General features: G+C 54.0%; 1 protein-coding gene across 1 annotated transcript in view; it reads left to right on the forward strand.

Moving 5' to 3' along the window:
• Positions 1 to 4,357: 4,357 nt before the first annotated feature.
• MDGA2 (MAM domain containing glycosylphosphatidylinositol anchor 2) overlaps positions 4,358 to 25,670 on the forward strand; it is a 207,456-nt gene continuing 186,143 nt past the window's right edge. Inside the window, exon 1 of the transcript XR_005257063.1 lies at positions 4,358 to 4,578. The gene's annotated coding sequence lies outside the window, so the exon portion shown is untranslated. The remainder of the gene's footprint in view (positions 4,579 to 25,670) is intronic.

Consider the following 25,670-nt stretch of genomic DNA (forward strand, 5'->3'; position numbering starts at 1 on the left):
AGCCGAGGGGCTTTGCAGGTTCTGAATTTCCCATTCCTTGGGAAACGCTTTCCCACAAGTTCTGGAGATGCTGGAGCCCGATCACCAACCCTAGTGCTGCTCCTGGGGCCAGGTGAATTTCACAATTCCCAGGTAAATGATTCCAGCAGAGAGCAACTCCATATTTAACGCCACAGAAAGTTATTTTAATGCCATAGAAAGTGCTCCATAAATATGGAGCAACTCTATATTTAATGTTACGTGCTGCTCTTCCACCTCTTTTCCCCATGGATCCCATCCGAGGTGTGGGGGCCCCTGGACACACTTTGCCAGCCCTGGCTGAGTAACAGGAGAAACCTCATGGATTTGGGAGCAGGGAAAAAAGCAGGGATTTTGGGATCAAAGAGCTGGATGAGCCTCGTGGGAATTCCCGGTGAAGTGCAGCCGAGGGGCTTTGCAGGTTCTGAATTTCCCATTCTTTGGGAAACGCTTTCCCACAAGTTCTGGAGATGCTGGAGCCCGATCACCAACCCTAGTGCTGCTCCTGGGGCCAGGTGAATTTCACAATTCCCAGGTAAATGATTCCAGCAGGGAGCAACTCCATATTTAACGTCACAGAAAGTGATTTGGGACAGCAGGAAAATCGGCTCTGACTTGGGTTCTTTTAATTCCTCCTTTCTCCTCCCTGTCCAGAGAGATTTCTGGATTTGGGATCACAGCTGAACATCCTCGAGCAAATCTCAGCAGTAGCTGCAATATTTAAACTTTTAAGAACAAATACTTATATAAAAAAAACCACAAACACCTCAGATGGAAATAATTTGGGCTCTTACCCCACGGAGATTTGTGCACCTGCCTAAATTCAGACTGGGAATTGTTTTCCCTAACTCCAAGTGATTTTTTTTTTTTGGTGAGGTTTCCTCCTCTGCAGTGCCAAAGGCTGAACTTCCAAGGAATGCTGCCAGTGGTGTGCTAACAACCTGCTAACAGCATCCCTCCTCAGGGCTGTTCCAGCCTTCAGGATCCAAGAACATCTGGCTGTGCTGGGAAGATCTTGGAATTAACCACGGGAAGGCCGGAGACAGGGAGAGAAAGGCCCAGCCCTTTAAGGTGTTCTTGACGTTCCCCATACGGAGCAGCCAAAAGGGAGTGTGGCACTTTTCCCACCATTTCCATGTGAGGAATTCCAGCTTTTCCTCCCAAACCTGCCCTGGATGGAGCTTTACAGGTGAGGAAAACGCTCACACAGGTCAAAAAAGCTTTGGAGCGTGGCCACATTTGTGCTGTGGGGTGGTTGGATGGAGGAGTGAGAAAGGAAAAAGGGGGGGAAAATCCCTGGGAAGGGACCAGAGCTCTGGGTTGGGATGGGCACGGCCCAGATGTGGCCCAGATGTTGCTTTCAGGGCACAGGTGTGGCAGGGAGAGGGGGGAAAGGGGGAGAAAGGAGGGGCTGAGGGTAGAAAAAAGCCAAAAGGCAGCTGGAGGTTGAAGGTGATGAGCTGCAGGTCATGCTGGGCATGCAGCCTCTGGGGGTATCCCCAGATTCTCCTTGGAATTGAAAACCAGGGAAAAACGAGGATCAGATGGACTCAGAGAAGCCACTCAAGAGTCCCTTCAGACAGGAGACCAAGCAGTGAGGGGGACGGGGCGCAGCCAGAGGCAGGGAGAGTGTCTGGAATGGCACAGGAGTATCCCTTGAGGGGGACACGGGATTTGAGCACAACCACGGGGCCACCTCAGCGTCACCCTCAGCACCCTCTGGCCGCTGCTGGGCGCCAGCCTGAGCTCTGGGGGCAGAGGGAAGGCACGGAGAAGGGCTGCACCCATCCCTTCTCCCCCTCCCCACATCCTCACCAGGCTGGGAGTAGGGAACAGCCCCAGCTGGGATGGAATTTAGCTCCCTGCTGGAATTCCGGTGGTGGATTGGCTGCCCCGAGCCCGTTGGGGGTGGAAGCGCAGCAGAGCAGCGCGCTGGATCATCTCGTGGAAGTGATGGAAAGGCTCAGCCCCTGTCAGGGGAGCTCTGGAAGAGTCCCAGCCTCGTTAGCAGTGTCCTGTGGGGTCACAAAAGCCCTGACAGTGCAATTGTCCCTTCCAGAGCACTGTCACTGTCCTGGCCTGGAGCACGAATCCTCATTGGTGCAGGCAGAGGGAGCTGCATCAATGCCCAAGGTGCCCACGGCTTCGGGGCAATCCTTGGAGAAATCGAGGAAAGAGGACAGAGACAGCCTTTTCCACAAAAATCCTTGGTTTGTTCTGAGCAATTGGAGAGAAGAGACTTTGACCAGCACAAATCCCACGGGATCCCAAAACGGAGGGACATCGGGGCGGTGGGAAGGGGCTGGGAGCCAGTCAGGGATCTCAACTCTTTGAGATTCCTAAAGGGGGAATAACCCGATAAAAACCCAGCAGCCGAGGCGCCTCAGCTGGGTCACAGAGAGCGTCGGGTTTGTCACCTCCCTGTGCCCCTCGGTCACTCCGGGGTGGTGGCAGGCCTCAGGGACACAAGCTGGAGCAAGCACGGGGGTTTTACCCATGGGGGGTGGGGAAGCAGCGGGGTGTGAGCCCGGGGGTGCCCCAGAACCGGGCAGAGAGGGAGCAGGGTGGGACGGGGGGACACCGGGGGACAGCGGGCTCAGAGCCGGGAAGCGCAACCCGGGACGGACCCCGCGGGCCGGGAGCGCAGCGCGGGCTCAGGGCGCCGCTCACCGTCCGCACCGCACCGCGCGGCACCGCGCATCCCGGACAGAGCGGGACCGGGACAGAGCGGGACCGGGACAGAGAGGGACCGCCCGCGCATCCCGGACAGAGCGGGACCGGGACAGAGCGGGACCGGGACAGAGAGGGACCGCCCGCGCATCCCGGACAGAGCGGGACCGGGACAGAGCGGGACCGGGACAGAGAGGGACCGCCCGCGCATCCCGGACAGAGCGGGACCGGGACAGAGCGGGACTGCCCGGGCATCCCGGACAGAGCGGGATCGGGACAGAGCGGGACCGGGACAGAGAGGGACCGCCCGCGCATCCCGGACAGAGCGGGACCGCCCGAGCATCCCGGACAGAGAGGGACCCGGGACAGAGCGGGACCCGGGACAGAGCGGGACCGCCCGCGCATGCCGGGACAGAGAGGGACCCGGGACAGAGCGGGACCCGGGACAGAGAGGGACCGCCCGTGCATCCCGGGACAGAGAGGGACCCGGGACAGAGCGGGACCGCACCGGGCATCCGGGACAGAGCGGGACCCGGGACAGAGCGGGACCGCACCGGGCATCCCGGACAGAGAGGAATCCGGGACAGAGGGGGACCCGGGACAGAGCGGGACCCGGGACAAAGTGGGATCGCGCCGAGCATCCCGAGACAGAACGGGACCCGGGACAGAGCGGGATCGGCCCGCGCATCCTGGGACAGAGCAGGACCGCCCGTGCATCCCGGGACAGAGCGAGGCGCCCTGCGTATCCCGGGACAGAGCGGGATTGGCCCGAGCATCCCGGGACAGAGCAGGACCCGGGACACAGCGGGACCGCACCGCGCATCCCGGGACAGAGCGGAACGCCCACGCAGCCCTGCTCCGCGCGAGCCGCACGGCGCCGCGCATCCCGGCTCACAGCGCTCCGCGTAGCCCGGGAGAGAGCGGGCCAGACCCCCGCGCACCGGCTCCGTGCGGGTCACCGCGCTCCGCGCATCCCGCCTCGGCAGCGCCCGCGGCCATGCGCGCCCGGCGGCGGCGGCGGAGCCGCGGGGCCACGGGGGGCGGCGGCGGCGGCGGAGGAGGAGGAGGAGGAGGCGGAGGAAGGCGCTCGGCAGCAGCAGCAGCAGCAGCCACGCAGCTTTGACGTCGCCGGGCTGCGGCTGCCGGCCCCGCACGTATAGCACAACGTGACGGCCCCGCCGCCGCCACTCGCGCCCGCTCCCCCGCGCCCGCACGGCAGCGCACCGAGCGCACCCAGCGCGGCCGCGGGAGCCCCGCGCCGCCCCCGCCATGGGCCCGGCCGCCGCCCCGCAGCCGCGCTGAGAGGAGGGGGCCGCTCCCGGAGCGCCACAGCCGGAGCCTCCCCGCGGCCCCGCGCCCGCCCCCGCCGCCCCCCGCGCTCCGCTCCGCTCCGCTCCGCGCCCCGCGCACCATGCGGGGGCCGCGGCACCGCGCCGGCCTCTGATGGCCGCGGGGCGCAGGCGGCTGCGGCGGCCCCGCGCGGCGCTCGGCGGCCCCGGGAGGCGGCGGCGGCGGCGGCCGGAGCTCTGAGGGGGCCGCGGCCCGGAGGGGGAGCGGGGGCTGCCGCTGCCGGGGGCTCGCTCTGAGCGGGGCTCGCCCCGCGCCGCCCGCTGCGCAGCGGGAGGAGGAGGAGGCGGAGGAGGAAGGAGGAGGAGGAGGAGGAGGAGGAGGACCGGCGCGGTGCCCGCCGCCTGCCCCCGCCGCCCTGCCTGCGCGGGCGTGCGCGGCTCGGCCGCAGCGGAGCGCGGGGCTCCGGCGGGCGCTGCGCGGCCCCCCCCCCGCCCCGCCGGGCTGGATATGTGGATGCTCACGTGAAGATGGATGTAGCGATCGGGCTGCTGGGGCTGCTGACGGTTCTGCTGGAGGGCAGCTCCGGCCAAGGGGTGTACGGTGAGTCCGGGGCGCCGCGTGACCTTGTCGCGACTGTCGCCGGGGCGGAAGGGCGGGGGGGGGGGGGGGGTTGGGGGTGGGGGTGGGGGCGAGCGGCGTGGCCCCGCTGCGCGCCGCGGGAGCCGGCGGAGGCAGAGCGGAGGCAGCGCCGTTGCCATGAGACGCTGACATTTCACGGCGAAAACCGGGCCGGGGGTGGGGGGGGAGGCGATTCGGGGGGTCGGGGACGGGGCGCGGGGTGGTCCGCAGCTGGTCCCGGGCCGCGCAGGGCGCTGCCTCCACGGGGCTCCTCCGCGCCCGCGGAGCGCCCGCGGCGGCCACCGCACTCGTTACCGGCGGCGCTGCCGCCCGCGGCCGCGGAGCCAGGGGCGGGGGCGAAGGCGCCGCAAACTTCCCGGGGCTCCGCCGGGGGCGCGCAGACCCCGCGGGCGGGCGGCTCCGCTGCCCCGGCCCCGCTGCTTCCCGCCCGTGACTTGCGCATCACCGGCGGCATCGCCCGCTCCGCTCCCCCTCGGCGCCGGGGCCGCGGTCTTGTCGCTTCCCCCTCGACCCCGCGCTCTCGAGGTGGCCCCGGTTCGGCGCTGCCCGGAGCCGAGCGGCGGGGAGAACCGGGCGCTCCGCCGGAGCGCGGGGCTGCGCGGCCGGGATGCTGCCCCGTGCCCCGGTGCCTCGGCCGCGGTGGTGCCTCGGTGCCGGTGATGCTCCGGTTCTGGCGATGCCCTGGCCGCGGTGCGGCCGGTCCCGGTGATGCCCGAGCCGTGGTAATGCTTCGGTGCCAGCGATGCCCCGGTTCCGGCGATGTCCCAGCCCCAGTGATGTCCTGGTTCGGGAGATGCCCCGGCTGTGGTGATGCCCTGTTCGTGGTGATGCCCCGTTCCCGGTGCTGCCCCGTCCCCGGTGATGCCCCGGCTGTGGCGATGCCCTGTTCCCGGTGATGCCCTGTTCCCGGTGATGCCCCGTTCCCGGTGGTGCCCCATTCCCGGTGTTACCCCATTCCCGGTGCTACCCCATTCCCGGTGTTACCCCATTCCCGGTGCTGCCCCGCGCCCGGTGATGCCCCATTCCCGGTGATGCCCCGTTCCCGGTGATGCCCCGGCTGTGGCGATGCACGGTCCCCGGTGATGCCCCATTCCCGGTGCTGCCCCGCTCCCGGTGCTGCCCCGCTCCCGGTGATGCCCCATTCCCGGTGCTGCCCCGCTCCCGGTGCTGCCCCGCTCCCGGTGCTGCCCCATTCCCGGTGCTGCCCCGCTCCCGGTGCTGCCCCGCTCCCGGTGCTGCCCCGCTCCCGGTGCTGCCCGGCCGGGCGGGGGGGGTTATGTAAGCGGCGCGGCGGGGCTCGGCGGCGGTGCGGTGCTGCCGGCAGCTCCGGCACCCGGGGCTGAGGCAGGAGATCCATGAATCTCCCAGCAAATGCTCCGTGTGACATTGCCTCCTCCGAGCCCGTCCGCTCCCACACTTCCATATTCGCTTCCCGCCGGGAAGGGAGCCTCACTCAGAGACTCACCCCCTTTATTTTTTTGTTTTCCCCCTCCTTAATTTTGCAAAATCTGGACGTGACCACGGATGTCGGAGGGGCTCGGCTGGCGGTGGCTGCGCGGCCGGTGCGGATCTGGCAGCGGCTCCCTGCCTCCCCCGGCACACAGGCACATATTGTTGGATGCTCGGGAAGAGCAGCGGCTGCCGCGAATAGGAGAGGGCTTGTTCAGCTCAGGAAGAGCGAGGTGGGGGCTGGAGGGAGGAGATGCCGACTCAGCTCCGGGCTCTGGGCTTTGGAGCAAGACTTCGGTGCTGCTGCTTTCTCCTCCTGGTTTAGGCTGAGAGCTGAGAGCGCTGTGAACTCAGCCGCGCTTTGTGTTCGAGGGCAGCGCCCCGGGAATTTTGGGTGCCTTCATCGGCTGCTGAAGGTTGGCTCCAGAATGTGGATTAAAAAAAAAAAAATTTCCAAGCCCGGGGTGTGCCTGCAGCCCCCGGTGCAGCAGCAGGGCCATTTTGGGAAAGGAGGATGGGAAGGCTGGAGCCTGCAGATTATCCAAAGTGAGCCCCAGCCTGCGAGAGGGAGCCTGCTTGGATCTCGTTGCTTTGGAAAAATCGGTTTGTGGGATTTTAACAAGTTTTTTGGCCTTTTTAAATTTTTTTTTTTAAGATTTCCAGAGCCTGGCAGCTCTGCTTGCGAGCCTGCTGCTGCCGGGGAGGTGTCTTGCCATGTTAACACTTGTTCCTGGTTTCTGCGCTCCTCTGGGAGCGGGCACAGCTCCAGAGCCTCTCCGTGAGGAAGGTGGCGAGGGGAAGGAGCAGCCTGGAATGCGTCCCTGCTCCCTGTTGATATTCCCAGCCCTGCAGGTGGCTCAGACCCATCCCTCAGGCTCCTCCCTGGCTCCTGCCACCTGTCCTTGGCACGGCTCTCCCAGGCTGTTTTCCAGCCCTGGATGCTCCCGTGGCTCCGGAGGTGCGGGAAGGTGCTGGCGCGGAGCCTGGCACGGCACCGCCCGTGCCCACCCAGGGAGCAGCTCCGCCGCCTTTCAGTGCAAAATAAATCCCCGGCTTGCTGATCGCGAGCTCACTTAAACTCCGGATTAACGCGCCGAGCTGTCGGGCTCGGCAGCACCTCCGCAACTTCCCTCTTGTTCTGCTGGAATGCTGCAGCTGGGATGGAAAACTGGGATCCTAAAGGAAACCAGCACGGAACTGGGAGAACTGGGAGAACTGGGAGCAGGGCTGGCCCAGTCCATGTTCTGCTTCCTCAGGGCAGGGGGGAGAGCAGGGCTGCTGAAATCCTTGGGAATTCGTGCAATTCCTCAGCTCTCCCTGATTTCCTGGCCAAAGATCGGGAACAACTCAAGATCTGTGCACGTTTCCTCCCCTTTCAATGATGCATGCCTTGCACTGGGAATAAAGCAGAAAATGTAGGGATTCGGGACGCGATGGCTCTCCTTTCACCCAAATCCCAGTTTCCAGAGGAGAAAAATGGCTCAGCAAAGAGGCCGACGTGGGCACGGAGAGTTTTTAACAGCTCAGAGGCTGCTCAGCAAAAAATGGGAATTTTGAGGGAGCGGAGAAGGGATTTTTGGGTTTGTTCCTGAGCTGCCTCGGCTGGGGGGATCACCAGGGACTTGGGGTCCCATTTTGTGCCCTGTGGAGTGCGGAAGAGCCCAGGGGATTCCTGGACAGGAGCCTGGCAAGCCCGAGCTCTTCCAGCACCTCTGGGGTGGGGGCTGGAAAAATCCTGGGAATGGGGGGGGAACCTCTCTGGAGGGAGGCTCTGCTGGGGTGACAATCCTGGCAGCGCTGGCTCCAGGGGCAAAGCCAACACTCCCTGAGCCAGGGAAGCTGATTCCAGGTGGTGACAGGAATCTGGGAGCAGCTGTGGGATGCCCTGGGTGGGATCCTGCTGATCCCATGACGGGGAGTGCAGCCCTTTCTGAGATCCTGGGATTTATCCACTCCTTGCCGAGATTTTGGGATTTTTTTCCATGATTCCAGCTGGAATTAAGCAGGGCAGGGCCTCGGGATGTTTTCTGTCACACCGGGTGTGACACAGGAAGGGCGTGAGGGTGGCAGTGACCCCTCTGTGCCACCCCTGCTCTGCTCTGTCCCAGCTCCTGCAGGGAACAGGGCTCAGCCTCCCGTCTGCAGCCGTGGGGAGCCTCAGGACGGCTCGGAATTCCTCCTGGAATCACTCCTGGAATGAGTGTTGACCGTTCTCAGGAATGTCAGAGCCCTCCCGAGGCTCTGCAGCAAACCCAGGTGTGCAAAATTTTGGGAGAAGCACCCACAGGCTTGGGAAGAACGAGGCTTCCAGGGAATGGTTCAAAATGCCTGGAATTGAAGTTATGGAAGGTGTTAAATTCCAGGGAAATTGTCCCGGTGGATCCAAGCACCAAATGTCATCCAACCATCCTTTGCCAAGAAAATTGGAATTGGGCATCCCAAAGCCTGGAGCTGCTCCTTTTTCCGGGATCCATCTGGAGTGGGAGGTGCTGGAGCTCCTTGGAGCCTGGGGGAGGTTGGAGTAGGGGCAGACAGTGTCAGGAAAGACCTGGGAATGATCTGGGAAAGATCTGGGAATGATCTAGGAAAGATCTGGGAAAAAAAAAATCTGAGAAAGATCTGGGAACGATCTGGGAAAGATCTGGGAAAGATCTGCCACCCCTGTGGCCGCCTCTCTGTGAGCTGAGGTAATTCCCTGGAGCTCCAATCCTGGAGGGATAAAGGAACGCTGCCTTTGGAGCTGGGAGTGGCCTCCAGCCCTCTGACCTGGCCTTTCCTAACATTTTCACAGATCCAGGGAGTGGATTGGAAGGATGAGGGGAGGGATGGGAAAACAAAAATCACTGGGAAGGAGAGAGTTTGGCTCCTTAGAAGCGCTGGCTCCTTGTTGGGAAACCTCTGGATGAGCAGTCCCAGCTGGAGGATATTTCCGTGGATTGTACTTCCATGGGGGATATTTCCGTGGATTGTACTTCCATTGGGGTATTTCCATGGATTGTACTTCCACGGGGGATATTTCCACAGGGATATTTCCATGGATTGTACTTCCACGGGGGATATTTCCATTGGGATATTTCCGTGGATTGTACTTCCATGGGGATATTTCCATGGATTGTACTTCCATGGGGGATATTTCCATGGATTGTACTTCCACGGGGGATATTTCCATTGGGATATTTCCATGGATTGTACTCCCATGGGGGATATTTCCGTGGATTGTACTTCCATGAGGATATTTCCACAGGGATATTTCCATGGATTGTACTTCCACGGGGGATATTTCCACGGGGATATTTCCGTGGATTGTACTCCCATGGGGGATATTTCCGTGGATTGTACTTCCATGAGGATATTTCCACAGGGATATTTCCATGGGGATATTTCCTTGGATTGTACTTCCATGGGGATATTTCCACAGGGATATTTCCATGGATTGTACTTCCATGGGGGATATTTCCACGGGGATATTTCCGTGGATTGTACTTTCATGGGGGATATTTCCATGGATTGTACTTCCACGGGGGATATTTCCATTGGGATATTTCCATGGATTGTACTTCCATGGGGGATATTTCCATGGATTGTACTTCCATGGGGGATATTTGCACAGGGATATTTCCATGGATTGTACTTCCCTGGGGATATTTCCACAGGGATATTTCCGTGGATTGTACTTCCACGGGGGATATTTCCATGGATTGTACTTCCATGGGGGATATTTCCATGGATTGTACTTCCACGGGGGTATTTCCATGGGGATATTTCCGTGGATTGTACTTCCATGGGGGATATTTCCACGGGGATATTTCCATGTGCTCCCGGCCTCGCTGGGTGAATGCCGGCCTTGTCCGGGGTGCTCTAACCCCGCACAATTCCCGACTTTGTGCCAGGGAAGCGTCCCCGGGAACAGGGCAGGAATTCAGCACTGCCGCAGGGGCAGCTGCGCTCCTCCCGCGCCTGCTCCGGGACTCCTGCGGATCCTTGGGAATTTTAACTCTTCCCTGAGCCCTGGACTAGAATCTCCTCCCCATCCTCATCCTCCTCCTCCTCATGGGGATTTCTGGGATGAGCTCCAGCTCCCAGACAGGATCCATGGATAGCCGAGGGATTGGGATGACTCTGCTCCCGTGGATGGGGTTGTGGCCAGGGTAAGGAATTGGGAATTCCGGAATTCCGGGAGGGGGAGCTCTGTGGGTTCAGGTGTTGGTTGTGGCCCAGGTGGTGATTAGGGCTCAGGGTGCAAATGTTGGGGTTTTGATTGAATTTAAGCTCGGTACATGTGTGGGATTTAAGCTGAGCCTAAACTTTCCCTGTGGCTCGGTGCTCCAAGGATCCTCCTGGAATGCCGGGAGCCTCATCCCAGCTCTGCCTCCCGCGAGCTGTGGGGTCAAAACGTTACCTTTGCTTCCATGGGAGGGGAATTTGGAGGGAATCTGGCAAGGAAAAGTCTTAAACCACCCAAAAATTAAAATTCCTGGGGCTCAGAAGAGCAAAATCCAGTGAAATTCTGAGCAGTGTGAGGAAGAGGAAGGAGATGGAAAGGACTAAAGCGCAGTTCTGTCTTCCACATTCCTCAAAATTATTTGGGATTTTGGCCGGTGAAGGGCTGATTGATCCCTGCCAGTCCATACATGGATTATAAGGGATTATATCGGATTATATTGTCCATATATGGGTTATATCCAGAAGTATTCTTGTTGGGAATGGGGTCTCCTGCCTTAAATCCCCTCCTTCCAGTGGGAAAATCCCTTTGGGATTTGGGAAGCAGTCTCCCTAATCTGGCTGGGCTCAGGGACAGAATTGTTTATTTCCCATGGTTTTATACCTGGGAAGGATTTTTTTTTTTTTTGGAGAAAGGGGATTTTGGGAGCCACATGTTGGATGTTTGGGATGAAACAGAAAGGATTAAAGTTCAGTTCTTATCTTCCACATCCCTTAAAATAATTTGGGATTTCTGCCAGTGAAGGGCTGATTGATCCCTGCCAGTCCATACATGGATTATTATATGGATTATATCCAGGAATAATCTTGTAGGGAATGGGGTCTCCTGCATTAAAACCCCTCCTTCCAGTGGGAAAACCCCTTTGGGATGGGATCATCCCACTCTCCCTAACCTGGATGGGCTCAGTGACAAAATCGTTTATTTCCCATATTTTTTATAGCTGGGAAGGAACTTTTTTTTGGAGAAAGGGGATTTTGGGATCCATCACATGCTGGATATTTGGGATGCTGCTGCTCCAACACCCTTTCCTCGATTCCTGACAAATCCCACCCCATCAGCTCCTTGCTCTTTTCAGAGCCCCTCTTTCCGATTCCAAGCCCTGTCGGGATCCAGAGGAATAATTTCCAGAAATAATCTCTCCCAAAATAGCTGGGAATGGAGGGCACTGGCTCGGCTCTTCCCAGACTGATTTAGAATTTTTGGGCTCTTCTGGGATGAGGAATTTTTCCCAAGATGTGGGACCAGGCTGTCCATGAGATTCCTCCTTCCATGGAATATTGAAGCACCACTTGAAATTCCTCACAGGAATTTTTTGCTGGATCTCAGGGAAAGGTTCTTCCCCCAGAGGGTGCTGGGCTCTGAATACAGGGAATTTCACATTCCCGAGGCTGCCAGAATTCCAGGAATATTTGGAAAATATTCCAGGAATATTTGGAAAATATTTGGAAAATATTCCCAGGGATGTGCAGGGTGGGATTGTTGGGGTGTCCGGGCAGGCTCCGGATGATCCTGGGATAATCAGGTGCTTCCAGAGGGATCCTGCAGGGATCTGCCCCCCATGAGGGTGTGAGGTTTTCCTTGGAATTTCTGGCATCAGGGAGATCCTAAGGAAGGATTTTCCCAAGGATTTTCAGCTGGGAGCCCTTGGGAAGTGGTGGGAGCTGGAATGTGCCTGCAGGGAATTGGGATGGTTTGTATTCCAGTCCAACCTTTTGGGAAGGATGATCCAATCTGAGGAATTGATGAAATTCCCTCATCATGGAATGTTCAGAACACCATTTTATCCAGCCTCTCCTGCCTTTCTATCCCTTTATCCCATAAATATCACCCCTTTTCCAAGAAAATTATTTGCACTTTATGACAATCCTTGATAAAAATGGAGCTGGATGCCTGAAAAATTCCTGGATTTCCCTAGGATTAAAAAAAAAAAAAAAAAGGGATTTTTGGCATCCCAGGTCTGCCATCCACGGCTTTTTGTGCTGGGAATGGGAAAATAGGGATGAGGAGCAGGAGGAAGGAGGGAAAAGGATGGGATGGGGGTTGTTCCTTCCCATATTCCCACTTCCCTCATGGATCCCATCCCAGATATTCCATCAGCAGCCTCCAGCTTCCTCCTGAGCTGAAAACTGGGGGAGTTTGCACCTCTGGAGCATGAATTAGAAATAAAGGGAATATTCCAGGGATCGGGAATTGGGATCTCCACGGGATTGGAGACTGTTTTCCCTGGAAGTGGAAACTCTGCTCCCTGGATATCGGATTCCCGTCCCATTTTCCTGATTTTTAGCATGGTTTTGGTGGAACGTGGAGCAATCCCGAAATCAGGGAAGTGTTGCACTGCAAGGCTCCAATCCACGTGGGAATGCCGCCGCAGGAGGTTTTGGGATAGGTTTTCAGCTGAAATTTGTTCTCCTCAGGCTCAACATAATTCCCTTTTTTTCTGAGCTGTCCCTGCTGCAGGATGGGATGCAGAAAAATGGGAATTATCCCAGTTTGGTGCAGCTGGAGCATCTCGTTACCCAACCAGAGCTGCTCCCACTCCTTTTTTTTCCTAACTCCTCCCACCTGGAGCTAATCCCGACCATTACTTAAAGCTGGGAGCTTGGTTCAATTCCCAAAAAACACCTTGGAATGAGTTGGGTGTTCCTGTTGTTCTGCTTTTCCCGATGTAAGTTTTCAGTTTTGATTAAAATAATTCATTTACTGAGAGGGGAGGGAAAGGTGGGTGGGAGATCCAGGGTTTTGCTGGATGTGAAATCCTAAATAAATCAGGGAGGGAATTTCTTTGCTGTGCTCCGGGTTTTCCTGTGGGATTCGAGTTAAGGTCCTGGAGCAGCTTCTGTGGGGCTGGAGGGGAGCTCTGTTCCTAGGGCTGCCTCTGGGTTGTCCCACAGGGATTGCTGGAATTCCAGGGAGGAAAAGGAAGTTTGAAGGAATTTGGAGTCTCTGGGATGAGGCTGGTTTAGGATTTCTGAGGCTGAACCTAAGGGGAGAGCTGTGGGCCTTGGGATAAATTGTGATTTCCAAGAGTTATCCCAGGTGAGTTTTGGAGAATTCAGTGTTTTCCTAGAAAAAGAAATACAATTCCAAGTAAATTCCAACAGGGATGGGGAGAGGAGTTCCTCATTGTGCTCCATTTTTGGGGTTTTTTTTAGGGTAAAGGTCTTGGAGCAGCTTTTGTAGGGCTGGAGGGGATTCTGCTCCCAGAGTTGCTCTCCCATGTGCTTTTCCAGGGGAAATTTAGTGAATTCCAGGGAATGTGTGAGAAAAAGGAGGTTTTAAGGAATTTGGAGTCTCTGGGATGAGGCTGATTTAGGATTCCTGAGGTTGAACCTAATCGGGAAAATTGTGGGGTTTAGGATAATTTGTGACTTGCAGGAGTTATCCCAGGTGACTTTTGGAAAATCCAGTGTTTTCCTAGAAAAAGAAATTCAATTCCAAGTAAATTTCAACAGGGATAGGGAGAGGAGTTCCTCATTGTGCTCCATATTTTGGGGTTTTTTTTTAGGGTAAAGGTCTTGGAGGGGCTTTTGTAGGGCTGGAGGGGGGCTCTGCTCCCAGAGCTGCTCTCCCATGTGCTTTTCCACGTTATCCCATGTGGATTGAGTGAATTCCAGGGAATGTGGGAGAAAAAGGAGGTTTTAAGGAAGTTGGAGTCTCTGGGATGAGGCTGATTTAGGACTCCTGAGGTTGAACCTAAGGGGAAAATTGTGGGGCTTGGGATAAATTGTGATTTCCAAGAGTTATCCCAGATGATCAGAAAAATCACCTGGAAAAACAGGAATGTGCTGGGAATTCTTCTGCTTTGGGAATTGGGTGTTTTTGTTTTCCTGCCCGAGTTCTGTGTTCTAAAACAGAAGAGAACTTCCAGAACTGAGGAGTTTCGCTTCAAAGCTGTCACAACACCGAGACGTTTTCCAGTCATTCAAAAACCAGGAATTCATGGAATACGTCAGCCTTTGGAATCCATCCCTTTTCTCGCTGGAACAAAAGCTCGGTGGGAGGAGAGGGAAGGATGGAGCCACGTCTTGGGTGGGTGAGGAAGGAGCTGCTCCCCAGTCCGACGGGAGAAATCCCAGCTTTTTCCAGGAATTCCTGGTTGGTTTCAACAGGCTGTGCAGGTGCCACGGGCAGGAAGGGAGTGGGAGGTCTTTGGGATGAGCAGGGCTGGATTTGCTCCTTGTTCCTGATCCCAGCTGGGCTCTATTAAAATGAAATTTGGTGTATTTTGACACCCATTAATTGATTATCAGTTAATTAATGTCACCTGGCTGATGGAGCTGGAATTGTTGGGATTTTCCTGTGCAGGGCCAGGGGTTGGATTTGATCCCTGTGGGATCTTTGACGAGTGGTTCCTGATCCCAGCTGGGCTCTATCAAGCCTAAATTTGTTGTTTTGGAACACAAATTAATTAATTATCAGCTAATTAATATCACCTGGATGTGGGTGCTGATGGAGCTGGAATGTTGGGATTTTTATCAGCTGGGCCAGGAGTTGGATTTGATCCCCATGGGATCTTTGACCAGAGGCTCCTGATTCCAGCTGGGCTCTATTAAAATTAAATCTGTTGTATTGGGACAGCAATTAATTGATCATCAGTTAATTAATGTCACCTGGCTGTGAGTGCTGATGGAGCTGGAATTGTTGGGATTCTCCTGAGCAGGGCCAGGGGTTAGATTTGATCCTTGTGGGATCTTTGACCAGAGGCTCCTAGGCTCCATCAGCCCTTGTACTGGACACCAATTAATTGATTATCAGTTAATTAGTTGCGTCTGGCTGTGGGATGCTGATGGAGCTGGAATTCCTGGGATTTTCCTCTGCAGGTCCAGGAGCTGGATTTGATTCTTGTGGGATCTTTGACAAGTGGTTCCTGATCCCAGCTGGGCTCTATCAAACCTAAATTTGTTGTGTTGGAACACCAATTAATTGATCATCAGCTAATTAATGTCACCTGGCTGTGGGTGCTGATGGAGCTGGAATTTTTGGGATTCTCCTGAGCAGGGCCAGGGGTTGGATTTGATCCTTGTGGGAATCTGTTAGTGATCCCAGCTGGGCTCTATCAAGCCTAAATTTGTTGTTTTGGAACACCAGTTAATTGATCATCAGCTAATTAATGTCACCTGGATGTGGGTGCTGATGGAGCTGGAATGTTGGGATTTTTATCAGCTGGGCCAGGAGTTGGATTTGATCCCATGGGATCTTTGACCAGAGGCTCCTGATCCACCTGGGCTCTATTAAAATTTGTTGTATTGGGACAGCAATTAATTGATTACCAGTTAATTAATGTCACCTAGATATAGGTGCTGATGGAGTTGGAATTGTTGGGATTCTCCTGAGCAGGGCCAGGGGTTAGATTTGATCCCTGTGGGATCTTTGACTGGAGGTTCCTGGGCTCCATCAGCCCTTGTACTGGACACCAATTAATTAATTATCAGCTAATTAATGTCACCTGGCTGATGGAGCTGGAATTCTTGGGATTTTCCTGTGCAGGGCCAGGAGCTGGATTTGATCCTTGTGGGATCTGTTCCTGATCCCAGCTGGGCTCTAGCAAACCTAAATTTGTTGCATTGGGACACCAATTAACTAATCATCAGCTAATTAATGTCACCAGGCTGATGGAGCTGGAATTGTTGGGATTTTCCTCTTCAGGGCCAGGAGCTGGATTTGATCCTTGTGGGATCTTTGACCAGAGGTTCCTGATCCCAGCTGGGCTCTAATTAACAGATAATTAATTGGTGTCCCAATACGACAAATTTAATTTGAATAATGTCACCTGGCTGTGGGTGCTGTTGGAGCTGGAATTTTTGGGATTGCTAGGAGTCAGATTTGATCCTCATGGGTTCTTTGCACCTCGGGATGTTCCATGATTCCATCAATGGTTTGTGCCAGCAGAAAACGGGACTGAAATGATGAATCAGGAAGCTTTTTCCAGATTTTTGGGGTGGGATTTATCCTGGGTTGGTATCCACGGATTCCCGGGCTAGGAATCTTTTCCAAGGGCAGAATCCCACACACCAGCAGATCCCAGCAATCTGTGCTCAGCCAGGCTGAAAAGCCTTGAAAAAATAAAAAATGAGGGAAAAATCCCCTCTGGAATGGTTTGTGTTGGAAAGGACCTTAAATCCCATCCCATTCCCACCCCTGCCACAACCAGGGAAGCTTCTCCCTATCCCAGGCTGCTCCAAGCTCCACGAGCACTAATTGGATCTCGTTAGTTTAATTAAACTCCTCTTGCCTCATAGCAAAGCTTAGCTTTTCCTCAGGCACCAAAACCCCCGGAATTTTTTCCTTCTGGGATCCCAATCCCGAGAAGAAGAACATTTTTTTGCCCATGGCTACTCCGTGCTCCAAAAGAAAAATCCCTCAAAATTCCGGGTTTTTTTTGGGTTTTTTTTAGCAGTGCAGTGTCAATACCCTGGAACCAAACTCCCACCTGGGGAAATCCAGTGGGATTCCTCCTCTGGGTTTCCCCTCCTCCCCTAGGAGCCCTTTCCCACATGTGCTGAGGGCAGGCAGCTCCTGAATATTTTTTAGGGTTTGTGGGAAGTTGTAGGAATGAAGGCATTAAATGAGGGTGTTTAAGGGATAAATGGGATCCTTCCGTTCTTGTGCTTGCTGGGAAAGCTGAGGAGTTCTTCGCTGCTGGGTGGGATTTTCCAGCTGATTTTTTTTTTTTGGGAGAAATTAAATGTTCTGTGCTCTGCCTGAGCTGTTTGGGGATTTGTGGATGGGACAACTGGGACAGGATGGGATAAGCTGGTGAACCCTGGATAACCAATGAATCCTTTCCTCATCCTGACTCTGCCGTTGGAGATTTGGTCAGGAAAAATCAGGAGTGTGGGAGAATCTGTGTCTGGATAAGGCCTGGAGGGACAGGACACAGGGAATGGCTCCCAGTACCAGAGGGCAGGGATGGGTGGGAGATTGGGAATTGGGAATTCCTGGCTGGGCTGGGATTGCCAGAGCAGCTGGGGCTGCCCCTGGATCCCTGGCAGTGCCCAAGGCCAGGCTGGATGGAATTGGAGCTGGGACAGTGGGAGGTGCTCCTGGATTGGAAGGGGGATGAGACTTTCCAGGCTTATTGGATGTCCTCAAAGTCCTGATCCACAGGAATTCCAATGGAATTTGAGTGTTTTCTAAGCCTGGAAAGTCCTCACTGGACTCACACTGGGAGGCTTGAGGATGAATTGGTGATCCCTGAGCTCTGCTGGTGGATTGGGAATGGTTGGGAATTTCCTCTGCTCCAGGTCCTCACGTTGATCTTTTATTATTATGGACAATGATATCCAAGATCCTTTGAGAAAAGCGGGAATGAGGTGGTGTTTTGGACTGGCAGAATGAGGGAAAGTTTGAGAGGACTTTGGGAATTATTTCAGCTGGAACGAGGAGTTGGGAGATGGAGATTTGTGGAGCTGGGAAGGGGAATGATTCCATGGAGAGGGAATTGGGGCAGGACCCAGGGAATGGCTTCCCACAGCCAGAGGGCAGGGAGGGATGGGAGATTGGGAACTGAGAATTCCTGGCTGGGCTGGGATTGCCAGAGCAGATGGGGCTGCCCCTGGATCCCTGGCAGTGCCCAAGGCCGGGCTGGAACAGCCTGGGACAGTGGAAATGCTGGGGCTGGAATGGGATGTTGTGGATTTTCCTGCAGGAAGTTTGGTTGCTGCTCCCAATCTTTGGGAATGGTGGAGGTGTTTTACAAAGGATCCAATTGCTGGAATTGCTCAGATCCTGGTGTTAAAAGGTTTTTTACTTGGGGTTCACTTGTGATCAGCTCCTGGAAGTTTGTGACCAGCTGGGATTTGGGCTCTGCTCCAGGGAACAGGGACAGGAGCAGAGGGAAGGGCCTCAGGCTGGGCCAGGGCAGCTCAGGGTGGGCCCAGCAGGAATTTCCCCATGGAAAGGGGGCTCAGGCATTGGAGCTGCCCAGAGAGGGTTGGAATCCTCATTCCTGGAGGAATTTTTAAAATCCATGTGGATGTGGCTTTTGTCAGTGCTGGGAATGGTTGGACTTGGTCTTGGAGGGCTTTTCCCACCTCAGTGATTCCAAGTGGGAACAAAATCCTGTGTGAAATCACAATCCCCTCAGGACTGATTTCTCTCCATGAAGATTTGGATTTCCCAGCTGCTCCCCGAGAGTGGGAATTGCATTTTCCCTCGCCAGAAAATTCCTTCTTTAATTAACTCCTCCTTGTGAGGTTATTCCACATCCAAACATTCCTAAAATCCCTGACAAACTGCGCAAGCCTGGGATTTTCATGGATCAGCTGGAATCTAGGATTTTTTCTATGCATGGACCTGGATTTTCTGGATGCTCCAGAGGTGGCTGATCTTGGGCGTTCACAGCCAGGGAAACTCAGGATTCCTGGAGCATTAAAACCCTCAAATTGTGGGAAGTGAAGGGTGATTCCTGAATTTAACAGGAAGATGGGATGGGAATGTTTCTGTTAGGAGGGGAATGGGAGAAATGGAGAATTCCAAGGCACAAAGACCTTTGGCAGGGAGTGAAAATTAAAGCTGTTTTCCTTTTTCCCCCCCCTTGGATCCAGCTTTCCTTGGCCTCCAAAGCCTCTAGGGTGGGTTTGTGCATCACCTGGCCCAGTGGGATCTCAGCTCCTGGCACAGATCCCAAGGATTTCTGGCCATGGGAGTAATAACAATCATCCTAATTAGCGTGTCCTGAGGAAGCTGCCATGCTTGGATTGAGTTTAAGGGGAAAAAAAATCCCAACAAAAGGAGAGAGGTTATTAATTACTGCGAGAGGCATGGAAGGACCATTTGGATTTCATGGAAAACTCAGGAGATCTGATCCCAGGAGCTCTTCTTAGTGGGAATTCCATCGGCTCGGAGCTGCCCAGCTCCAGGGGCATTTCCAGGAGGTGCTGGGAAATAATTCCCACTTTTATTGCAAGGCAAAATGCAGAGAAATTGGGAATTCCAAGAAAACACGGCAGGGCTTTTCAGCTCAGTGCCTTTTTAAACGGGGAGGGGAAAATGAGAATTACGGAGAAACGGAGTTGGGAATCCAAGGATGGTGCTGCCCAAACTTTCCTTGGAATTCTGCTCAGTGCATCAAAGAAATCCTCCCAAACTCGAGCAGAGGGAGAGGTGGGAATTCGGGGCAGAGTCTGGGAATCTCTTGGGTCCTGGGTGATTGGTGCTGAGGAGATTTCCTAATTATCTTATGGAAAAATGTAATTTTTTTAGAATCCCAGAATTCTGGAGTGGTTTGGATTGGAAGGGAGCTCGAGGCTCATCCCTGCCCTCCCCAGGGATGCTTCCACCATCCCAGGTTGTTCCAACGCTTCCAACATTTCTTTTCCTAGGGAAAAATCTGGGTTTTTTTTCCATGATGCTGGAATTGGACAGAATGCAAATTCCATTCCAATTTTTGCCTGTGGAAGAACCTTCCTTAAATTTCCCTCCTCTGGGCACCTCTGTGGGGCTTTGGGCGTGACTGGAAAAGTTTGGGGCTTTAGAGAGCCCAAAAAATATCCAAAACTGGGGCAGGGATAGGGAAAACACCCCAGGGACATCCACGTTTAATCCTGGAGGAATTCCAGCGGCTCTAAAAGGATGAAAGAAAAAAAACCAAAACAAAAAACCTGAAACAAAGCTGGCAGAGCTGGTGTGCTGTGGATTTTTTGGGATTTCTTCCCTGATCCCTGCAAGCTGAAATAGGTCTGGGACATGTCAGGAAATAATTCCCTCTGGGATTGGCTTTTGGGGTTTCATTTTAGGCTCAATCTGGAATTTCCTCTCCTTTCCTGGCTCTGAGAGCAGGGTTTTGCTCCCCTCTGAGGGTTTTAGGGATATTTTTTGGGGATTTTGCTCCGTGGGCTGGCCTGGATTTAAATTTGGGTCCCATCCCCGACCAAAGCACCCCCAGGCCCCTCCTCCCTGTGGGAAGCAGCTCTGCCTCAGCAAAAAAGATGGGAAAATTAATCCATGATTATTTTTTAGGAAAAATAATTCCTCTAGGAATCAATCCACGTGACAATTAACAGGGACATTAAACGACCGCTGCCAGAAATTCTGCTTCCCCACCCAGCAGCTCTTCCAAAGCTCCTCCTCTCCCAAAAATCCCAGCACAGCAGGAGCTCGATGCCATTTCCAGCATCCTGCTTTTCACTCCTTCCCATAAATTCCAGTGGGGCAGTTCCTTCTCTGCCAGGATATGGAATAACCGGAGATATCTGGATGATCCTGAGAGGGGGATGATTTTCTTGGGAGTTGGAAGGGACCTTAAATCCCATCCTGATCGGCCAGGGACATCTCCCACTGTCCCAGGCTGCTCCAAGCTCTGTCCAACCTGGCCTTGGGCACTGCCAGGGATCCAGGGGCAGCCACAGCTGCTCTGGCAATCCCAGCCCAGCCAGGAATTCCCAATTCCCAATCTCCCACCCATCCCTGCCCTCTGGCACTGGGAGCCATTCCCTGGCTCCTGTCCCTGCAGGCCTTGTCCCCAGTCCCTCTGCAGCTCTCCTGGAGCCCCTTCAGGCCCTGCCAGGGGCTCTGAGCTCTGCCTGGAGCCTTCTCCTCTCCAGGTGAGCATTCCCAGCTCTTGGAGCAGCTCTGTGGCCTCCTCTGGAGTCCTTCCAGCAGCCTAAAAAAATTCTTTTTTACCCACCAAAAATCCTTATTTATTTTTTATAAATAGTTAAAAAAGTATATATAATGGAGTTTATCCATTAAAAATACATCATTCCCACATCCAAGGGCGGCAGACCAAAATAAACAGGAGAAGATTTATCCAGTTTTTTTTCCCTCTTTTGGATCTGGCCATGAGGGCTGAGTTCAGCTGTGGTTTTATTTTATTTTAAATTTAATTTATCCTGAATAATTTATTCCTGTGGAAACAGCTCTTGGATAAAACCACATCTGAGAAAAGGGCGGAAAAAGCTTGGAGAACTGTAAGGCTTCCCTATCAAAATGTCGTCGTCATCCCAATATTTTCATTTGGGGTTTTGCATATTTAATGAAGTGATTAAAGCAAAGAACAACGAGATAAATATTTTGGGTTGAGTACAAAAAAAAAAAACCACCCCGAATGTTGATATTTCAACAAAATCTGAAGCCCAGCAGTAAAAGCAAAATCACTTTGCTTCATCTTGGCTTAAATCGTTTTATTTCCCCTCTCATTTTGGCGAGTGAACAACAATAAAAAAATAATAAATCAGTGTTTGCCCAGAACTGGGTCAGAAAGAGATTAAATTAAATTATTTCTGGGCCATCCAGTGGCGGCACGAAGGGCTGAAAGTCCTCCTCCTGCGGAACTCCAGGGGTTTAATTCCTTCTACGTGGATTTAGGAGTGAGGGTGTGGGAGAGGAAGGGGAGATTTGTAGGAATTTACAGGGAAACTTCCTCCTGGGAAGGTGGGAGCTGCCCAGGGAGGGTTGGAGAGCCCATCCCTGGAGGCATCCAGGGAATTCCTGGAGGTGGCACTCAGAGCTCTGGGCTGGGGACAAGGTGGGCACTGGGCACAGCTGGGGCTCTGATCCTGGAGGGATTTTCCAAGCTCAGGGATTTTGGGATTAGAAACTCAGGCTGGGTGGGAAGTGTGGCTGTGGGGTGGAAGGACCAACCCCGGAGCTGCTGGGATTCAGCACCTTCAGCTGGAGGAACCTGGTGGTGCTTCCTCTGCATCCAGAATGTCACTCCATAAAACCATGGGATGGCTGGGATTGGGAAGAGACTTGGAAAGGTCATCCAGGGACCAAGCAGGGACAGCTGCCACCATCGCGGGTGGATCCAGGTGCTCTCCAGCCTGGCCTTGGGCACTGCCAGGGATCCAGGGGCAGCCCCAGCTGCTCTGGCAATTCCAGCCCAGCCAGGAATTCCCAGTTCCCAATCTCCCACCCATCCCTGCCCTCTGGCACTGGGAGCCATTCCCTGTGTCCTGTCCCTGCAGGCCTTGTCCCCAGTCCCTCTGCAGCTCTCCTGGAGCCCCTTCAGGCCCTGCCAGGGGCTCTGAGCTCTGCCTGGAGCCTTCTCCTCTCCAGGGGAACATTCCCAGCTCTCCCAGCCTGGCTCCAGCCCTGGAGCAGCTCCGTGGATTGCTCTGGATCTCTCCAGCAGCTCCATGCTGAGGGGGGCAGAATTCCCCCTTTCCCTTTTCCCACGCTGTGGGATCAGCCCAGGAAATGTGGGATTCTGGGCTGAGGCACTTCCAGCACCTCCAATCCTTCTCCTCGTCCCTGAGCCATTTTCCAGCTCCTCCCAATTTTAGGGAACCATCTGCTTTGCACTGGAAGGGGCTGGAAGTGCCAGCCTGGAGGAAAACCTGGATTTTTCCATGCTGGGAGTGAAGGTTTGGCCACATCCCAGCCTTGCCCCCAGCATTGATCTGCTCCAAGCTTTCCCTGTTCTTCCCATATAAGTTGGAATACAAATGGAGCTGTCGGGAAGGGTTGGGAGCTTTTTTTTGGGATGGCAGCTTGCATGTGGAGGGTTTACAAACAGCCCGTGTTCCTGAAGGAAGAACGATCCTCCCTTTCCTGGGCTGTTTAATGGGTTCATTTTGCATCCAATGGCTCTGGCTGACTTGTGACGAGAGGAAAATCCAATCAAATCCCAACTTTTGTGGATGAAGGGTGGCTCTGTGTCTCCTTGGAATGCTGCATTCCCATTTTTTCTTTCTAAAGGAGACCTTGGCACTGCTGGGCTCTTGTACAGCAGAGCCAATCCCAGGCATTTTGGGGATGAGCCCAGGAATGTTTGGAGGATCTCAGATCCTGACTGGAATGCTGAATCCAGCATTAATCCTCATCTTTCCTTATGAATATGCTCTTGTGCTCATGCTGGGAAAAGAGCAGGGATTATGGACCAGGATCATGCTTAAGAAGTGGGAAAAAATTCCCTTTTCTTCTGCCTGTGTCATCCCCCTTTGCAGCCAAGCACTTCCAATCAAATCCCAGCTTTTGTGGATGGAGGATGGATCTGTGTCTCCTTGGAAAGCTGTATTCCCAATTTTTTTCCTAAGAAATGGGCCCTGCTGGGCTCCTGTACAGCAGAACTAATCCCAGGTATTTTGGGGATGAGCCCAGGAATGTTTGGAGGGTCTCAGATCCTGACTGGAATGCTGAATCCAGCCTTAATCCTCATCTTTCCTTGGAATGTGCTCCTGCATCCGTGCTGGGAGAAGAGCAGGTTTTCCATTTTTGAGGTTGCTGGGAATTGGGAATTTGTGCTGGATCAGGAGTGTGTGCTTGTATTCCAAATTATCTTCTGCAGGGATTGTGGATCAGGATAACACTAAAAAATGGGAAAGAATTCCTGTTTTCCATGCCTATCTCATTCCCCTTTGCAACTAGGATTTCCATGCCTGGGGGAAATGGACAGAAAACAATTCCTCCCCTTTCAGTGGAGCTGGGAATGTGGGTCTGAGCTCCAGGGAATGTCTCCTGGGAATATTCAGCTCCACTAAATCCATGAATTCTCCAGGATTTCTGTTCCTGGGATTATTTAATTTCATTTTTCCGATTAAATTTGGGATTTCTCCCCCAGCCATGCGCTCTCCCAAGATCTTTCTTAGGAGCTGTTTGGCATGGATTTGCCCATCCAACCTTTTTTTATCCAAGCAGGAAAACCAGAAGGTGCAAACAGAACCTTCCCCACATTGTTCATTCCCAAATTTCCAGACAGAAAATCCAATCCAAGCCCCGGGATGCTCCAGGAGAGGGAGCTGAGGAAACGAGGTTCAACCCCAAGCGGCCGCCCAGCCTCTTCTCCTCCCTCCAAATCCGGGATGGAATGGCTCTAATCCACAGTTTTAATGGGATTTTCCCCTGGAGACCCCACTACGAGCCCCTTTTCCCTCTCGGATCGCCACCAGCAGGGCCGGGGTGCTGATGTTGCAGGAATGTTTCATTAACCGCTGAAAATTTAATCGCTCCTTAAGTGCCGGCTGCATTCCCGGAGTTCCCTGCAGCCTGGATGATCCGTGAGCTGTTCCCACCAAAATGCACCGGGGTCACTCAGAGCCGTTCGGCCTAAATTCCAGAGTGGCCCATTTGGAGCTGCATTCCCAAAAATTTTTGCTGGAGCTCCAAGTTCCCATTCCCAAATTCCAGAGTGGCCCATTTGGAGCTGCATTCCAAAATTCTGCTGGAGCTCTGACTTCCCATTCCCAAATTCCAGAGTGGCCCATTTGGAGCTGCATTCCCAAAATTCTGCTGGAGCTCTGACTTCCCATTCCCAAATTCCAGAGTGGCCCATTTGATGCTGAATTCCCAAAATTCTGCTGGAGCTCTGAGTTCCCTGGCAGCCAAATTGTTCCTCCCTGGCAGAGGGATGAGTGGCCTGGGAGTTTTAAAAGTGCAGGTTTGGATTGTTGGAATATTCCAGGGAACCAAGTCATGGGGAGATGATTAAGGAATTCTGGGAATTCAAACGGGGGTTGGAGTTTTCAGCCCTGGGTGCTGGTGGGATGAGGGTGTGCTCTGAGTGTGTGAGGCTGCTCCATCTGAAATCCTGATTTTTCTTGGCTAGAGCAGCTGGGAATGGAGCCCAGATTGATTTATTCCAGTGGCAAAAGGAGTTCATGATCCAGGTTCTTATTTTTGTTGTGGATTTAATTTGGTGGAGTGATAATCAATCCCGATTCCAAGGATTTGTGCCCTTGGAGGTGACCTGGTGTGAGTGAGCAAACAATCCTGGGAATGTTGATGAAGTCAGCTTTGATCCTGAGGTGGTGCAGTGTTCCTAACACCTGGATATCATGGAAAAATGGAATAAACTTTAGGATTTGAAGAGGCTCCTCACATGGAGCCAGGCTGGGAGAGCTGGGAATGTTCCCCTGGAGAGGAGAAGGCTCCAGGCAGAGCTCAGAGCCCCTGGCAGGGCCTGGAGGGGCTCCAGGAGAGCTGCAGAGGGACTGGGGACAAGGATGGAGGGACAGGACACAGGGAATGGCTCCCAGTGCCAGAGGGCAGGGATGGATGGGAGATTGGGAACTGGGAATTCCTGGCTGGGCTGTGATTGCCAGAGCAGCTGGGGCTGCCCCTGGATCCCTGGCAGTGCCCAAGGCCAGCTTGGACAGAGCTTGGTGCAGCCTGGGACAGTGGGAGGTGTCCCTGCCATGGAAAAGGGCTGGAATGGGATGAAATTTAAAATCCCTTCCATTCCATGTTTGGGATTATTTCCTTTTTATCCCAATTATAACCCTTTCTTCCCTAAGGCTGTAGTGACATGGGAATGAAATTCCTGCAGGATTTTTTTTTTGGGTGGATTTAAAGCCACTGCAAGTGGCTCCCATGGGATTTGTGCTTCCCAAGGATTGGAGCCTTGGGCCGGGGATGATGGAGAGAGCAGGAATAGGGAACAATCCCAGGGTGGGACATGGATGTCACCTCCTGGTGGAGGAATTTGGGATTTCCCAGAATT

This window comes from Motacilla alba, chromosome 5, assembly GCF_015832195.1.
Source record: "Motacilla alba alba isolate MOTALB_02 chromosome 5, Motacilla_alba_V1.0_pri, whole genome shotgun sequence".
In the NCBI taxonomy this organism is placed as follows: Eukaryota; Metazoa; Chordata; class Aves; order Passeriformes; family Motacillidae; genus Motacilla; species Motacilla alba.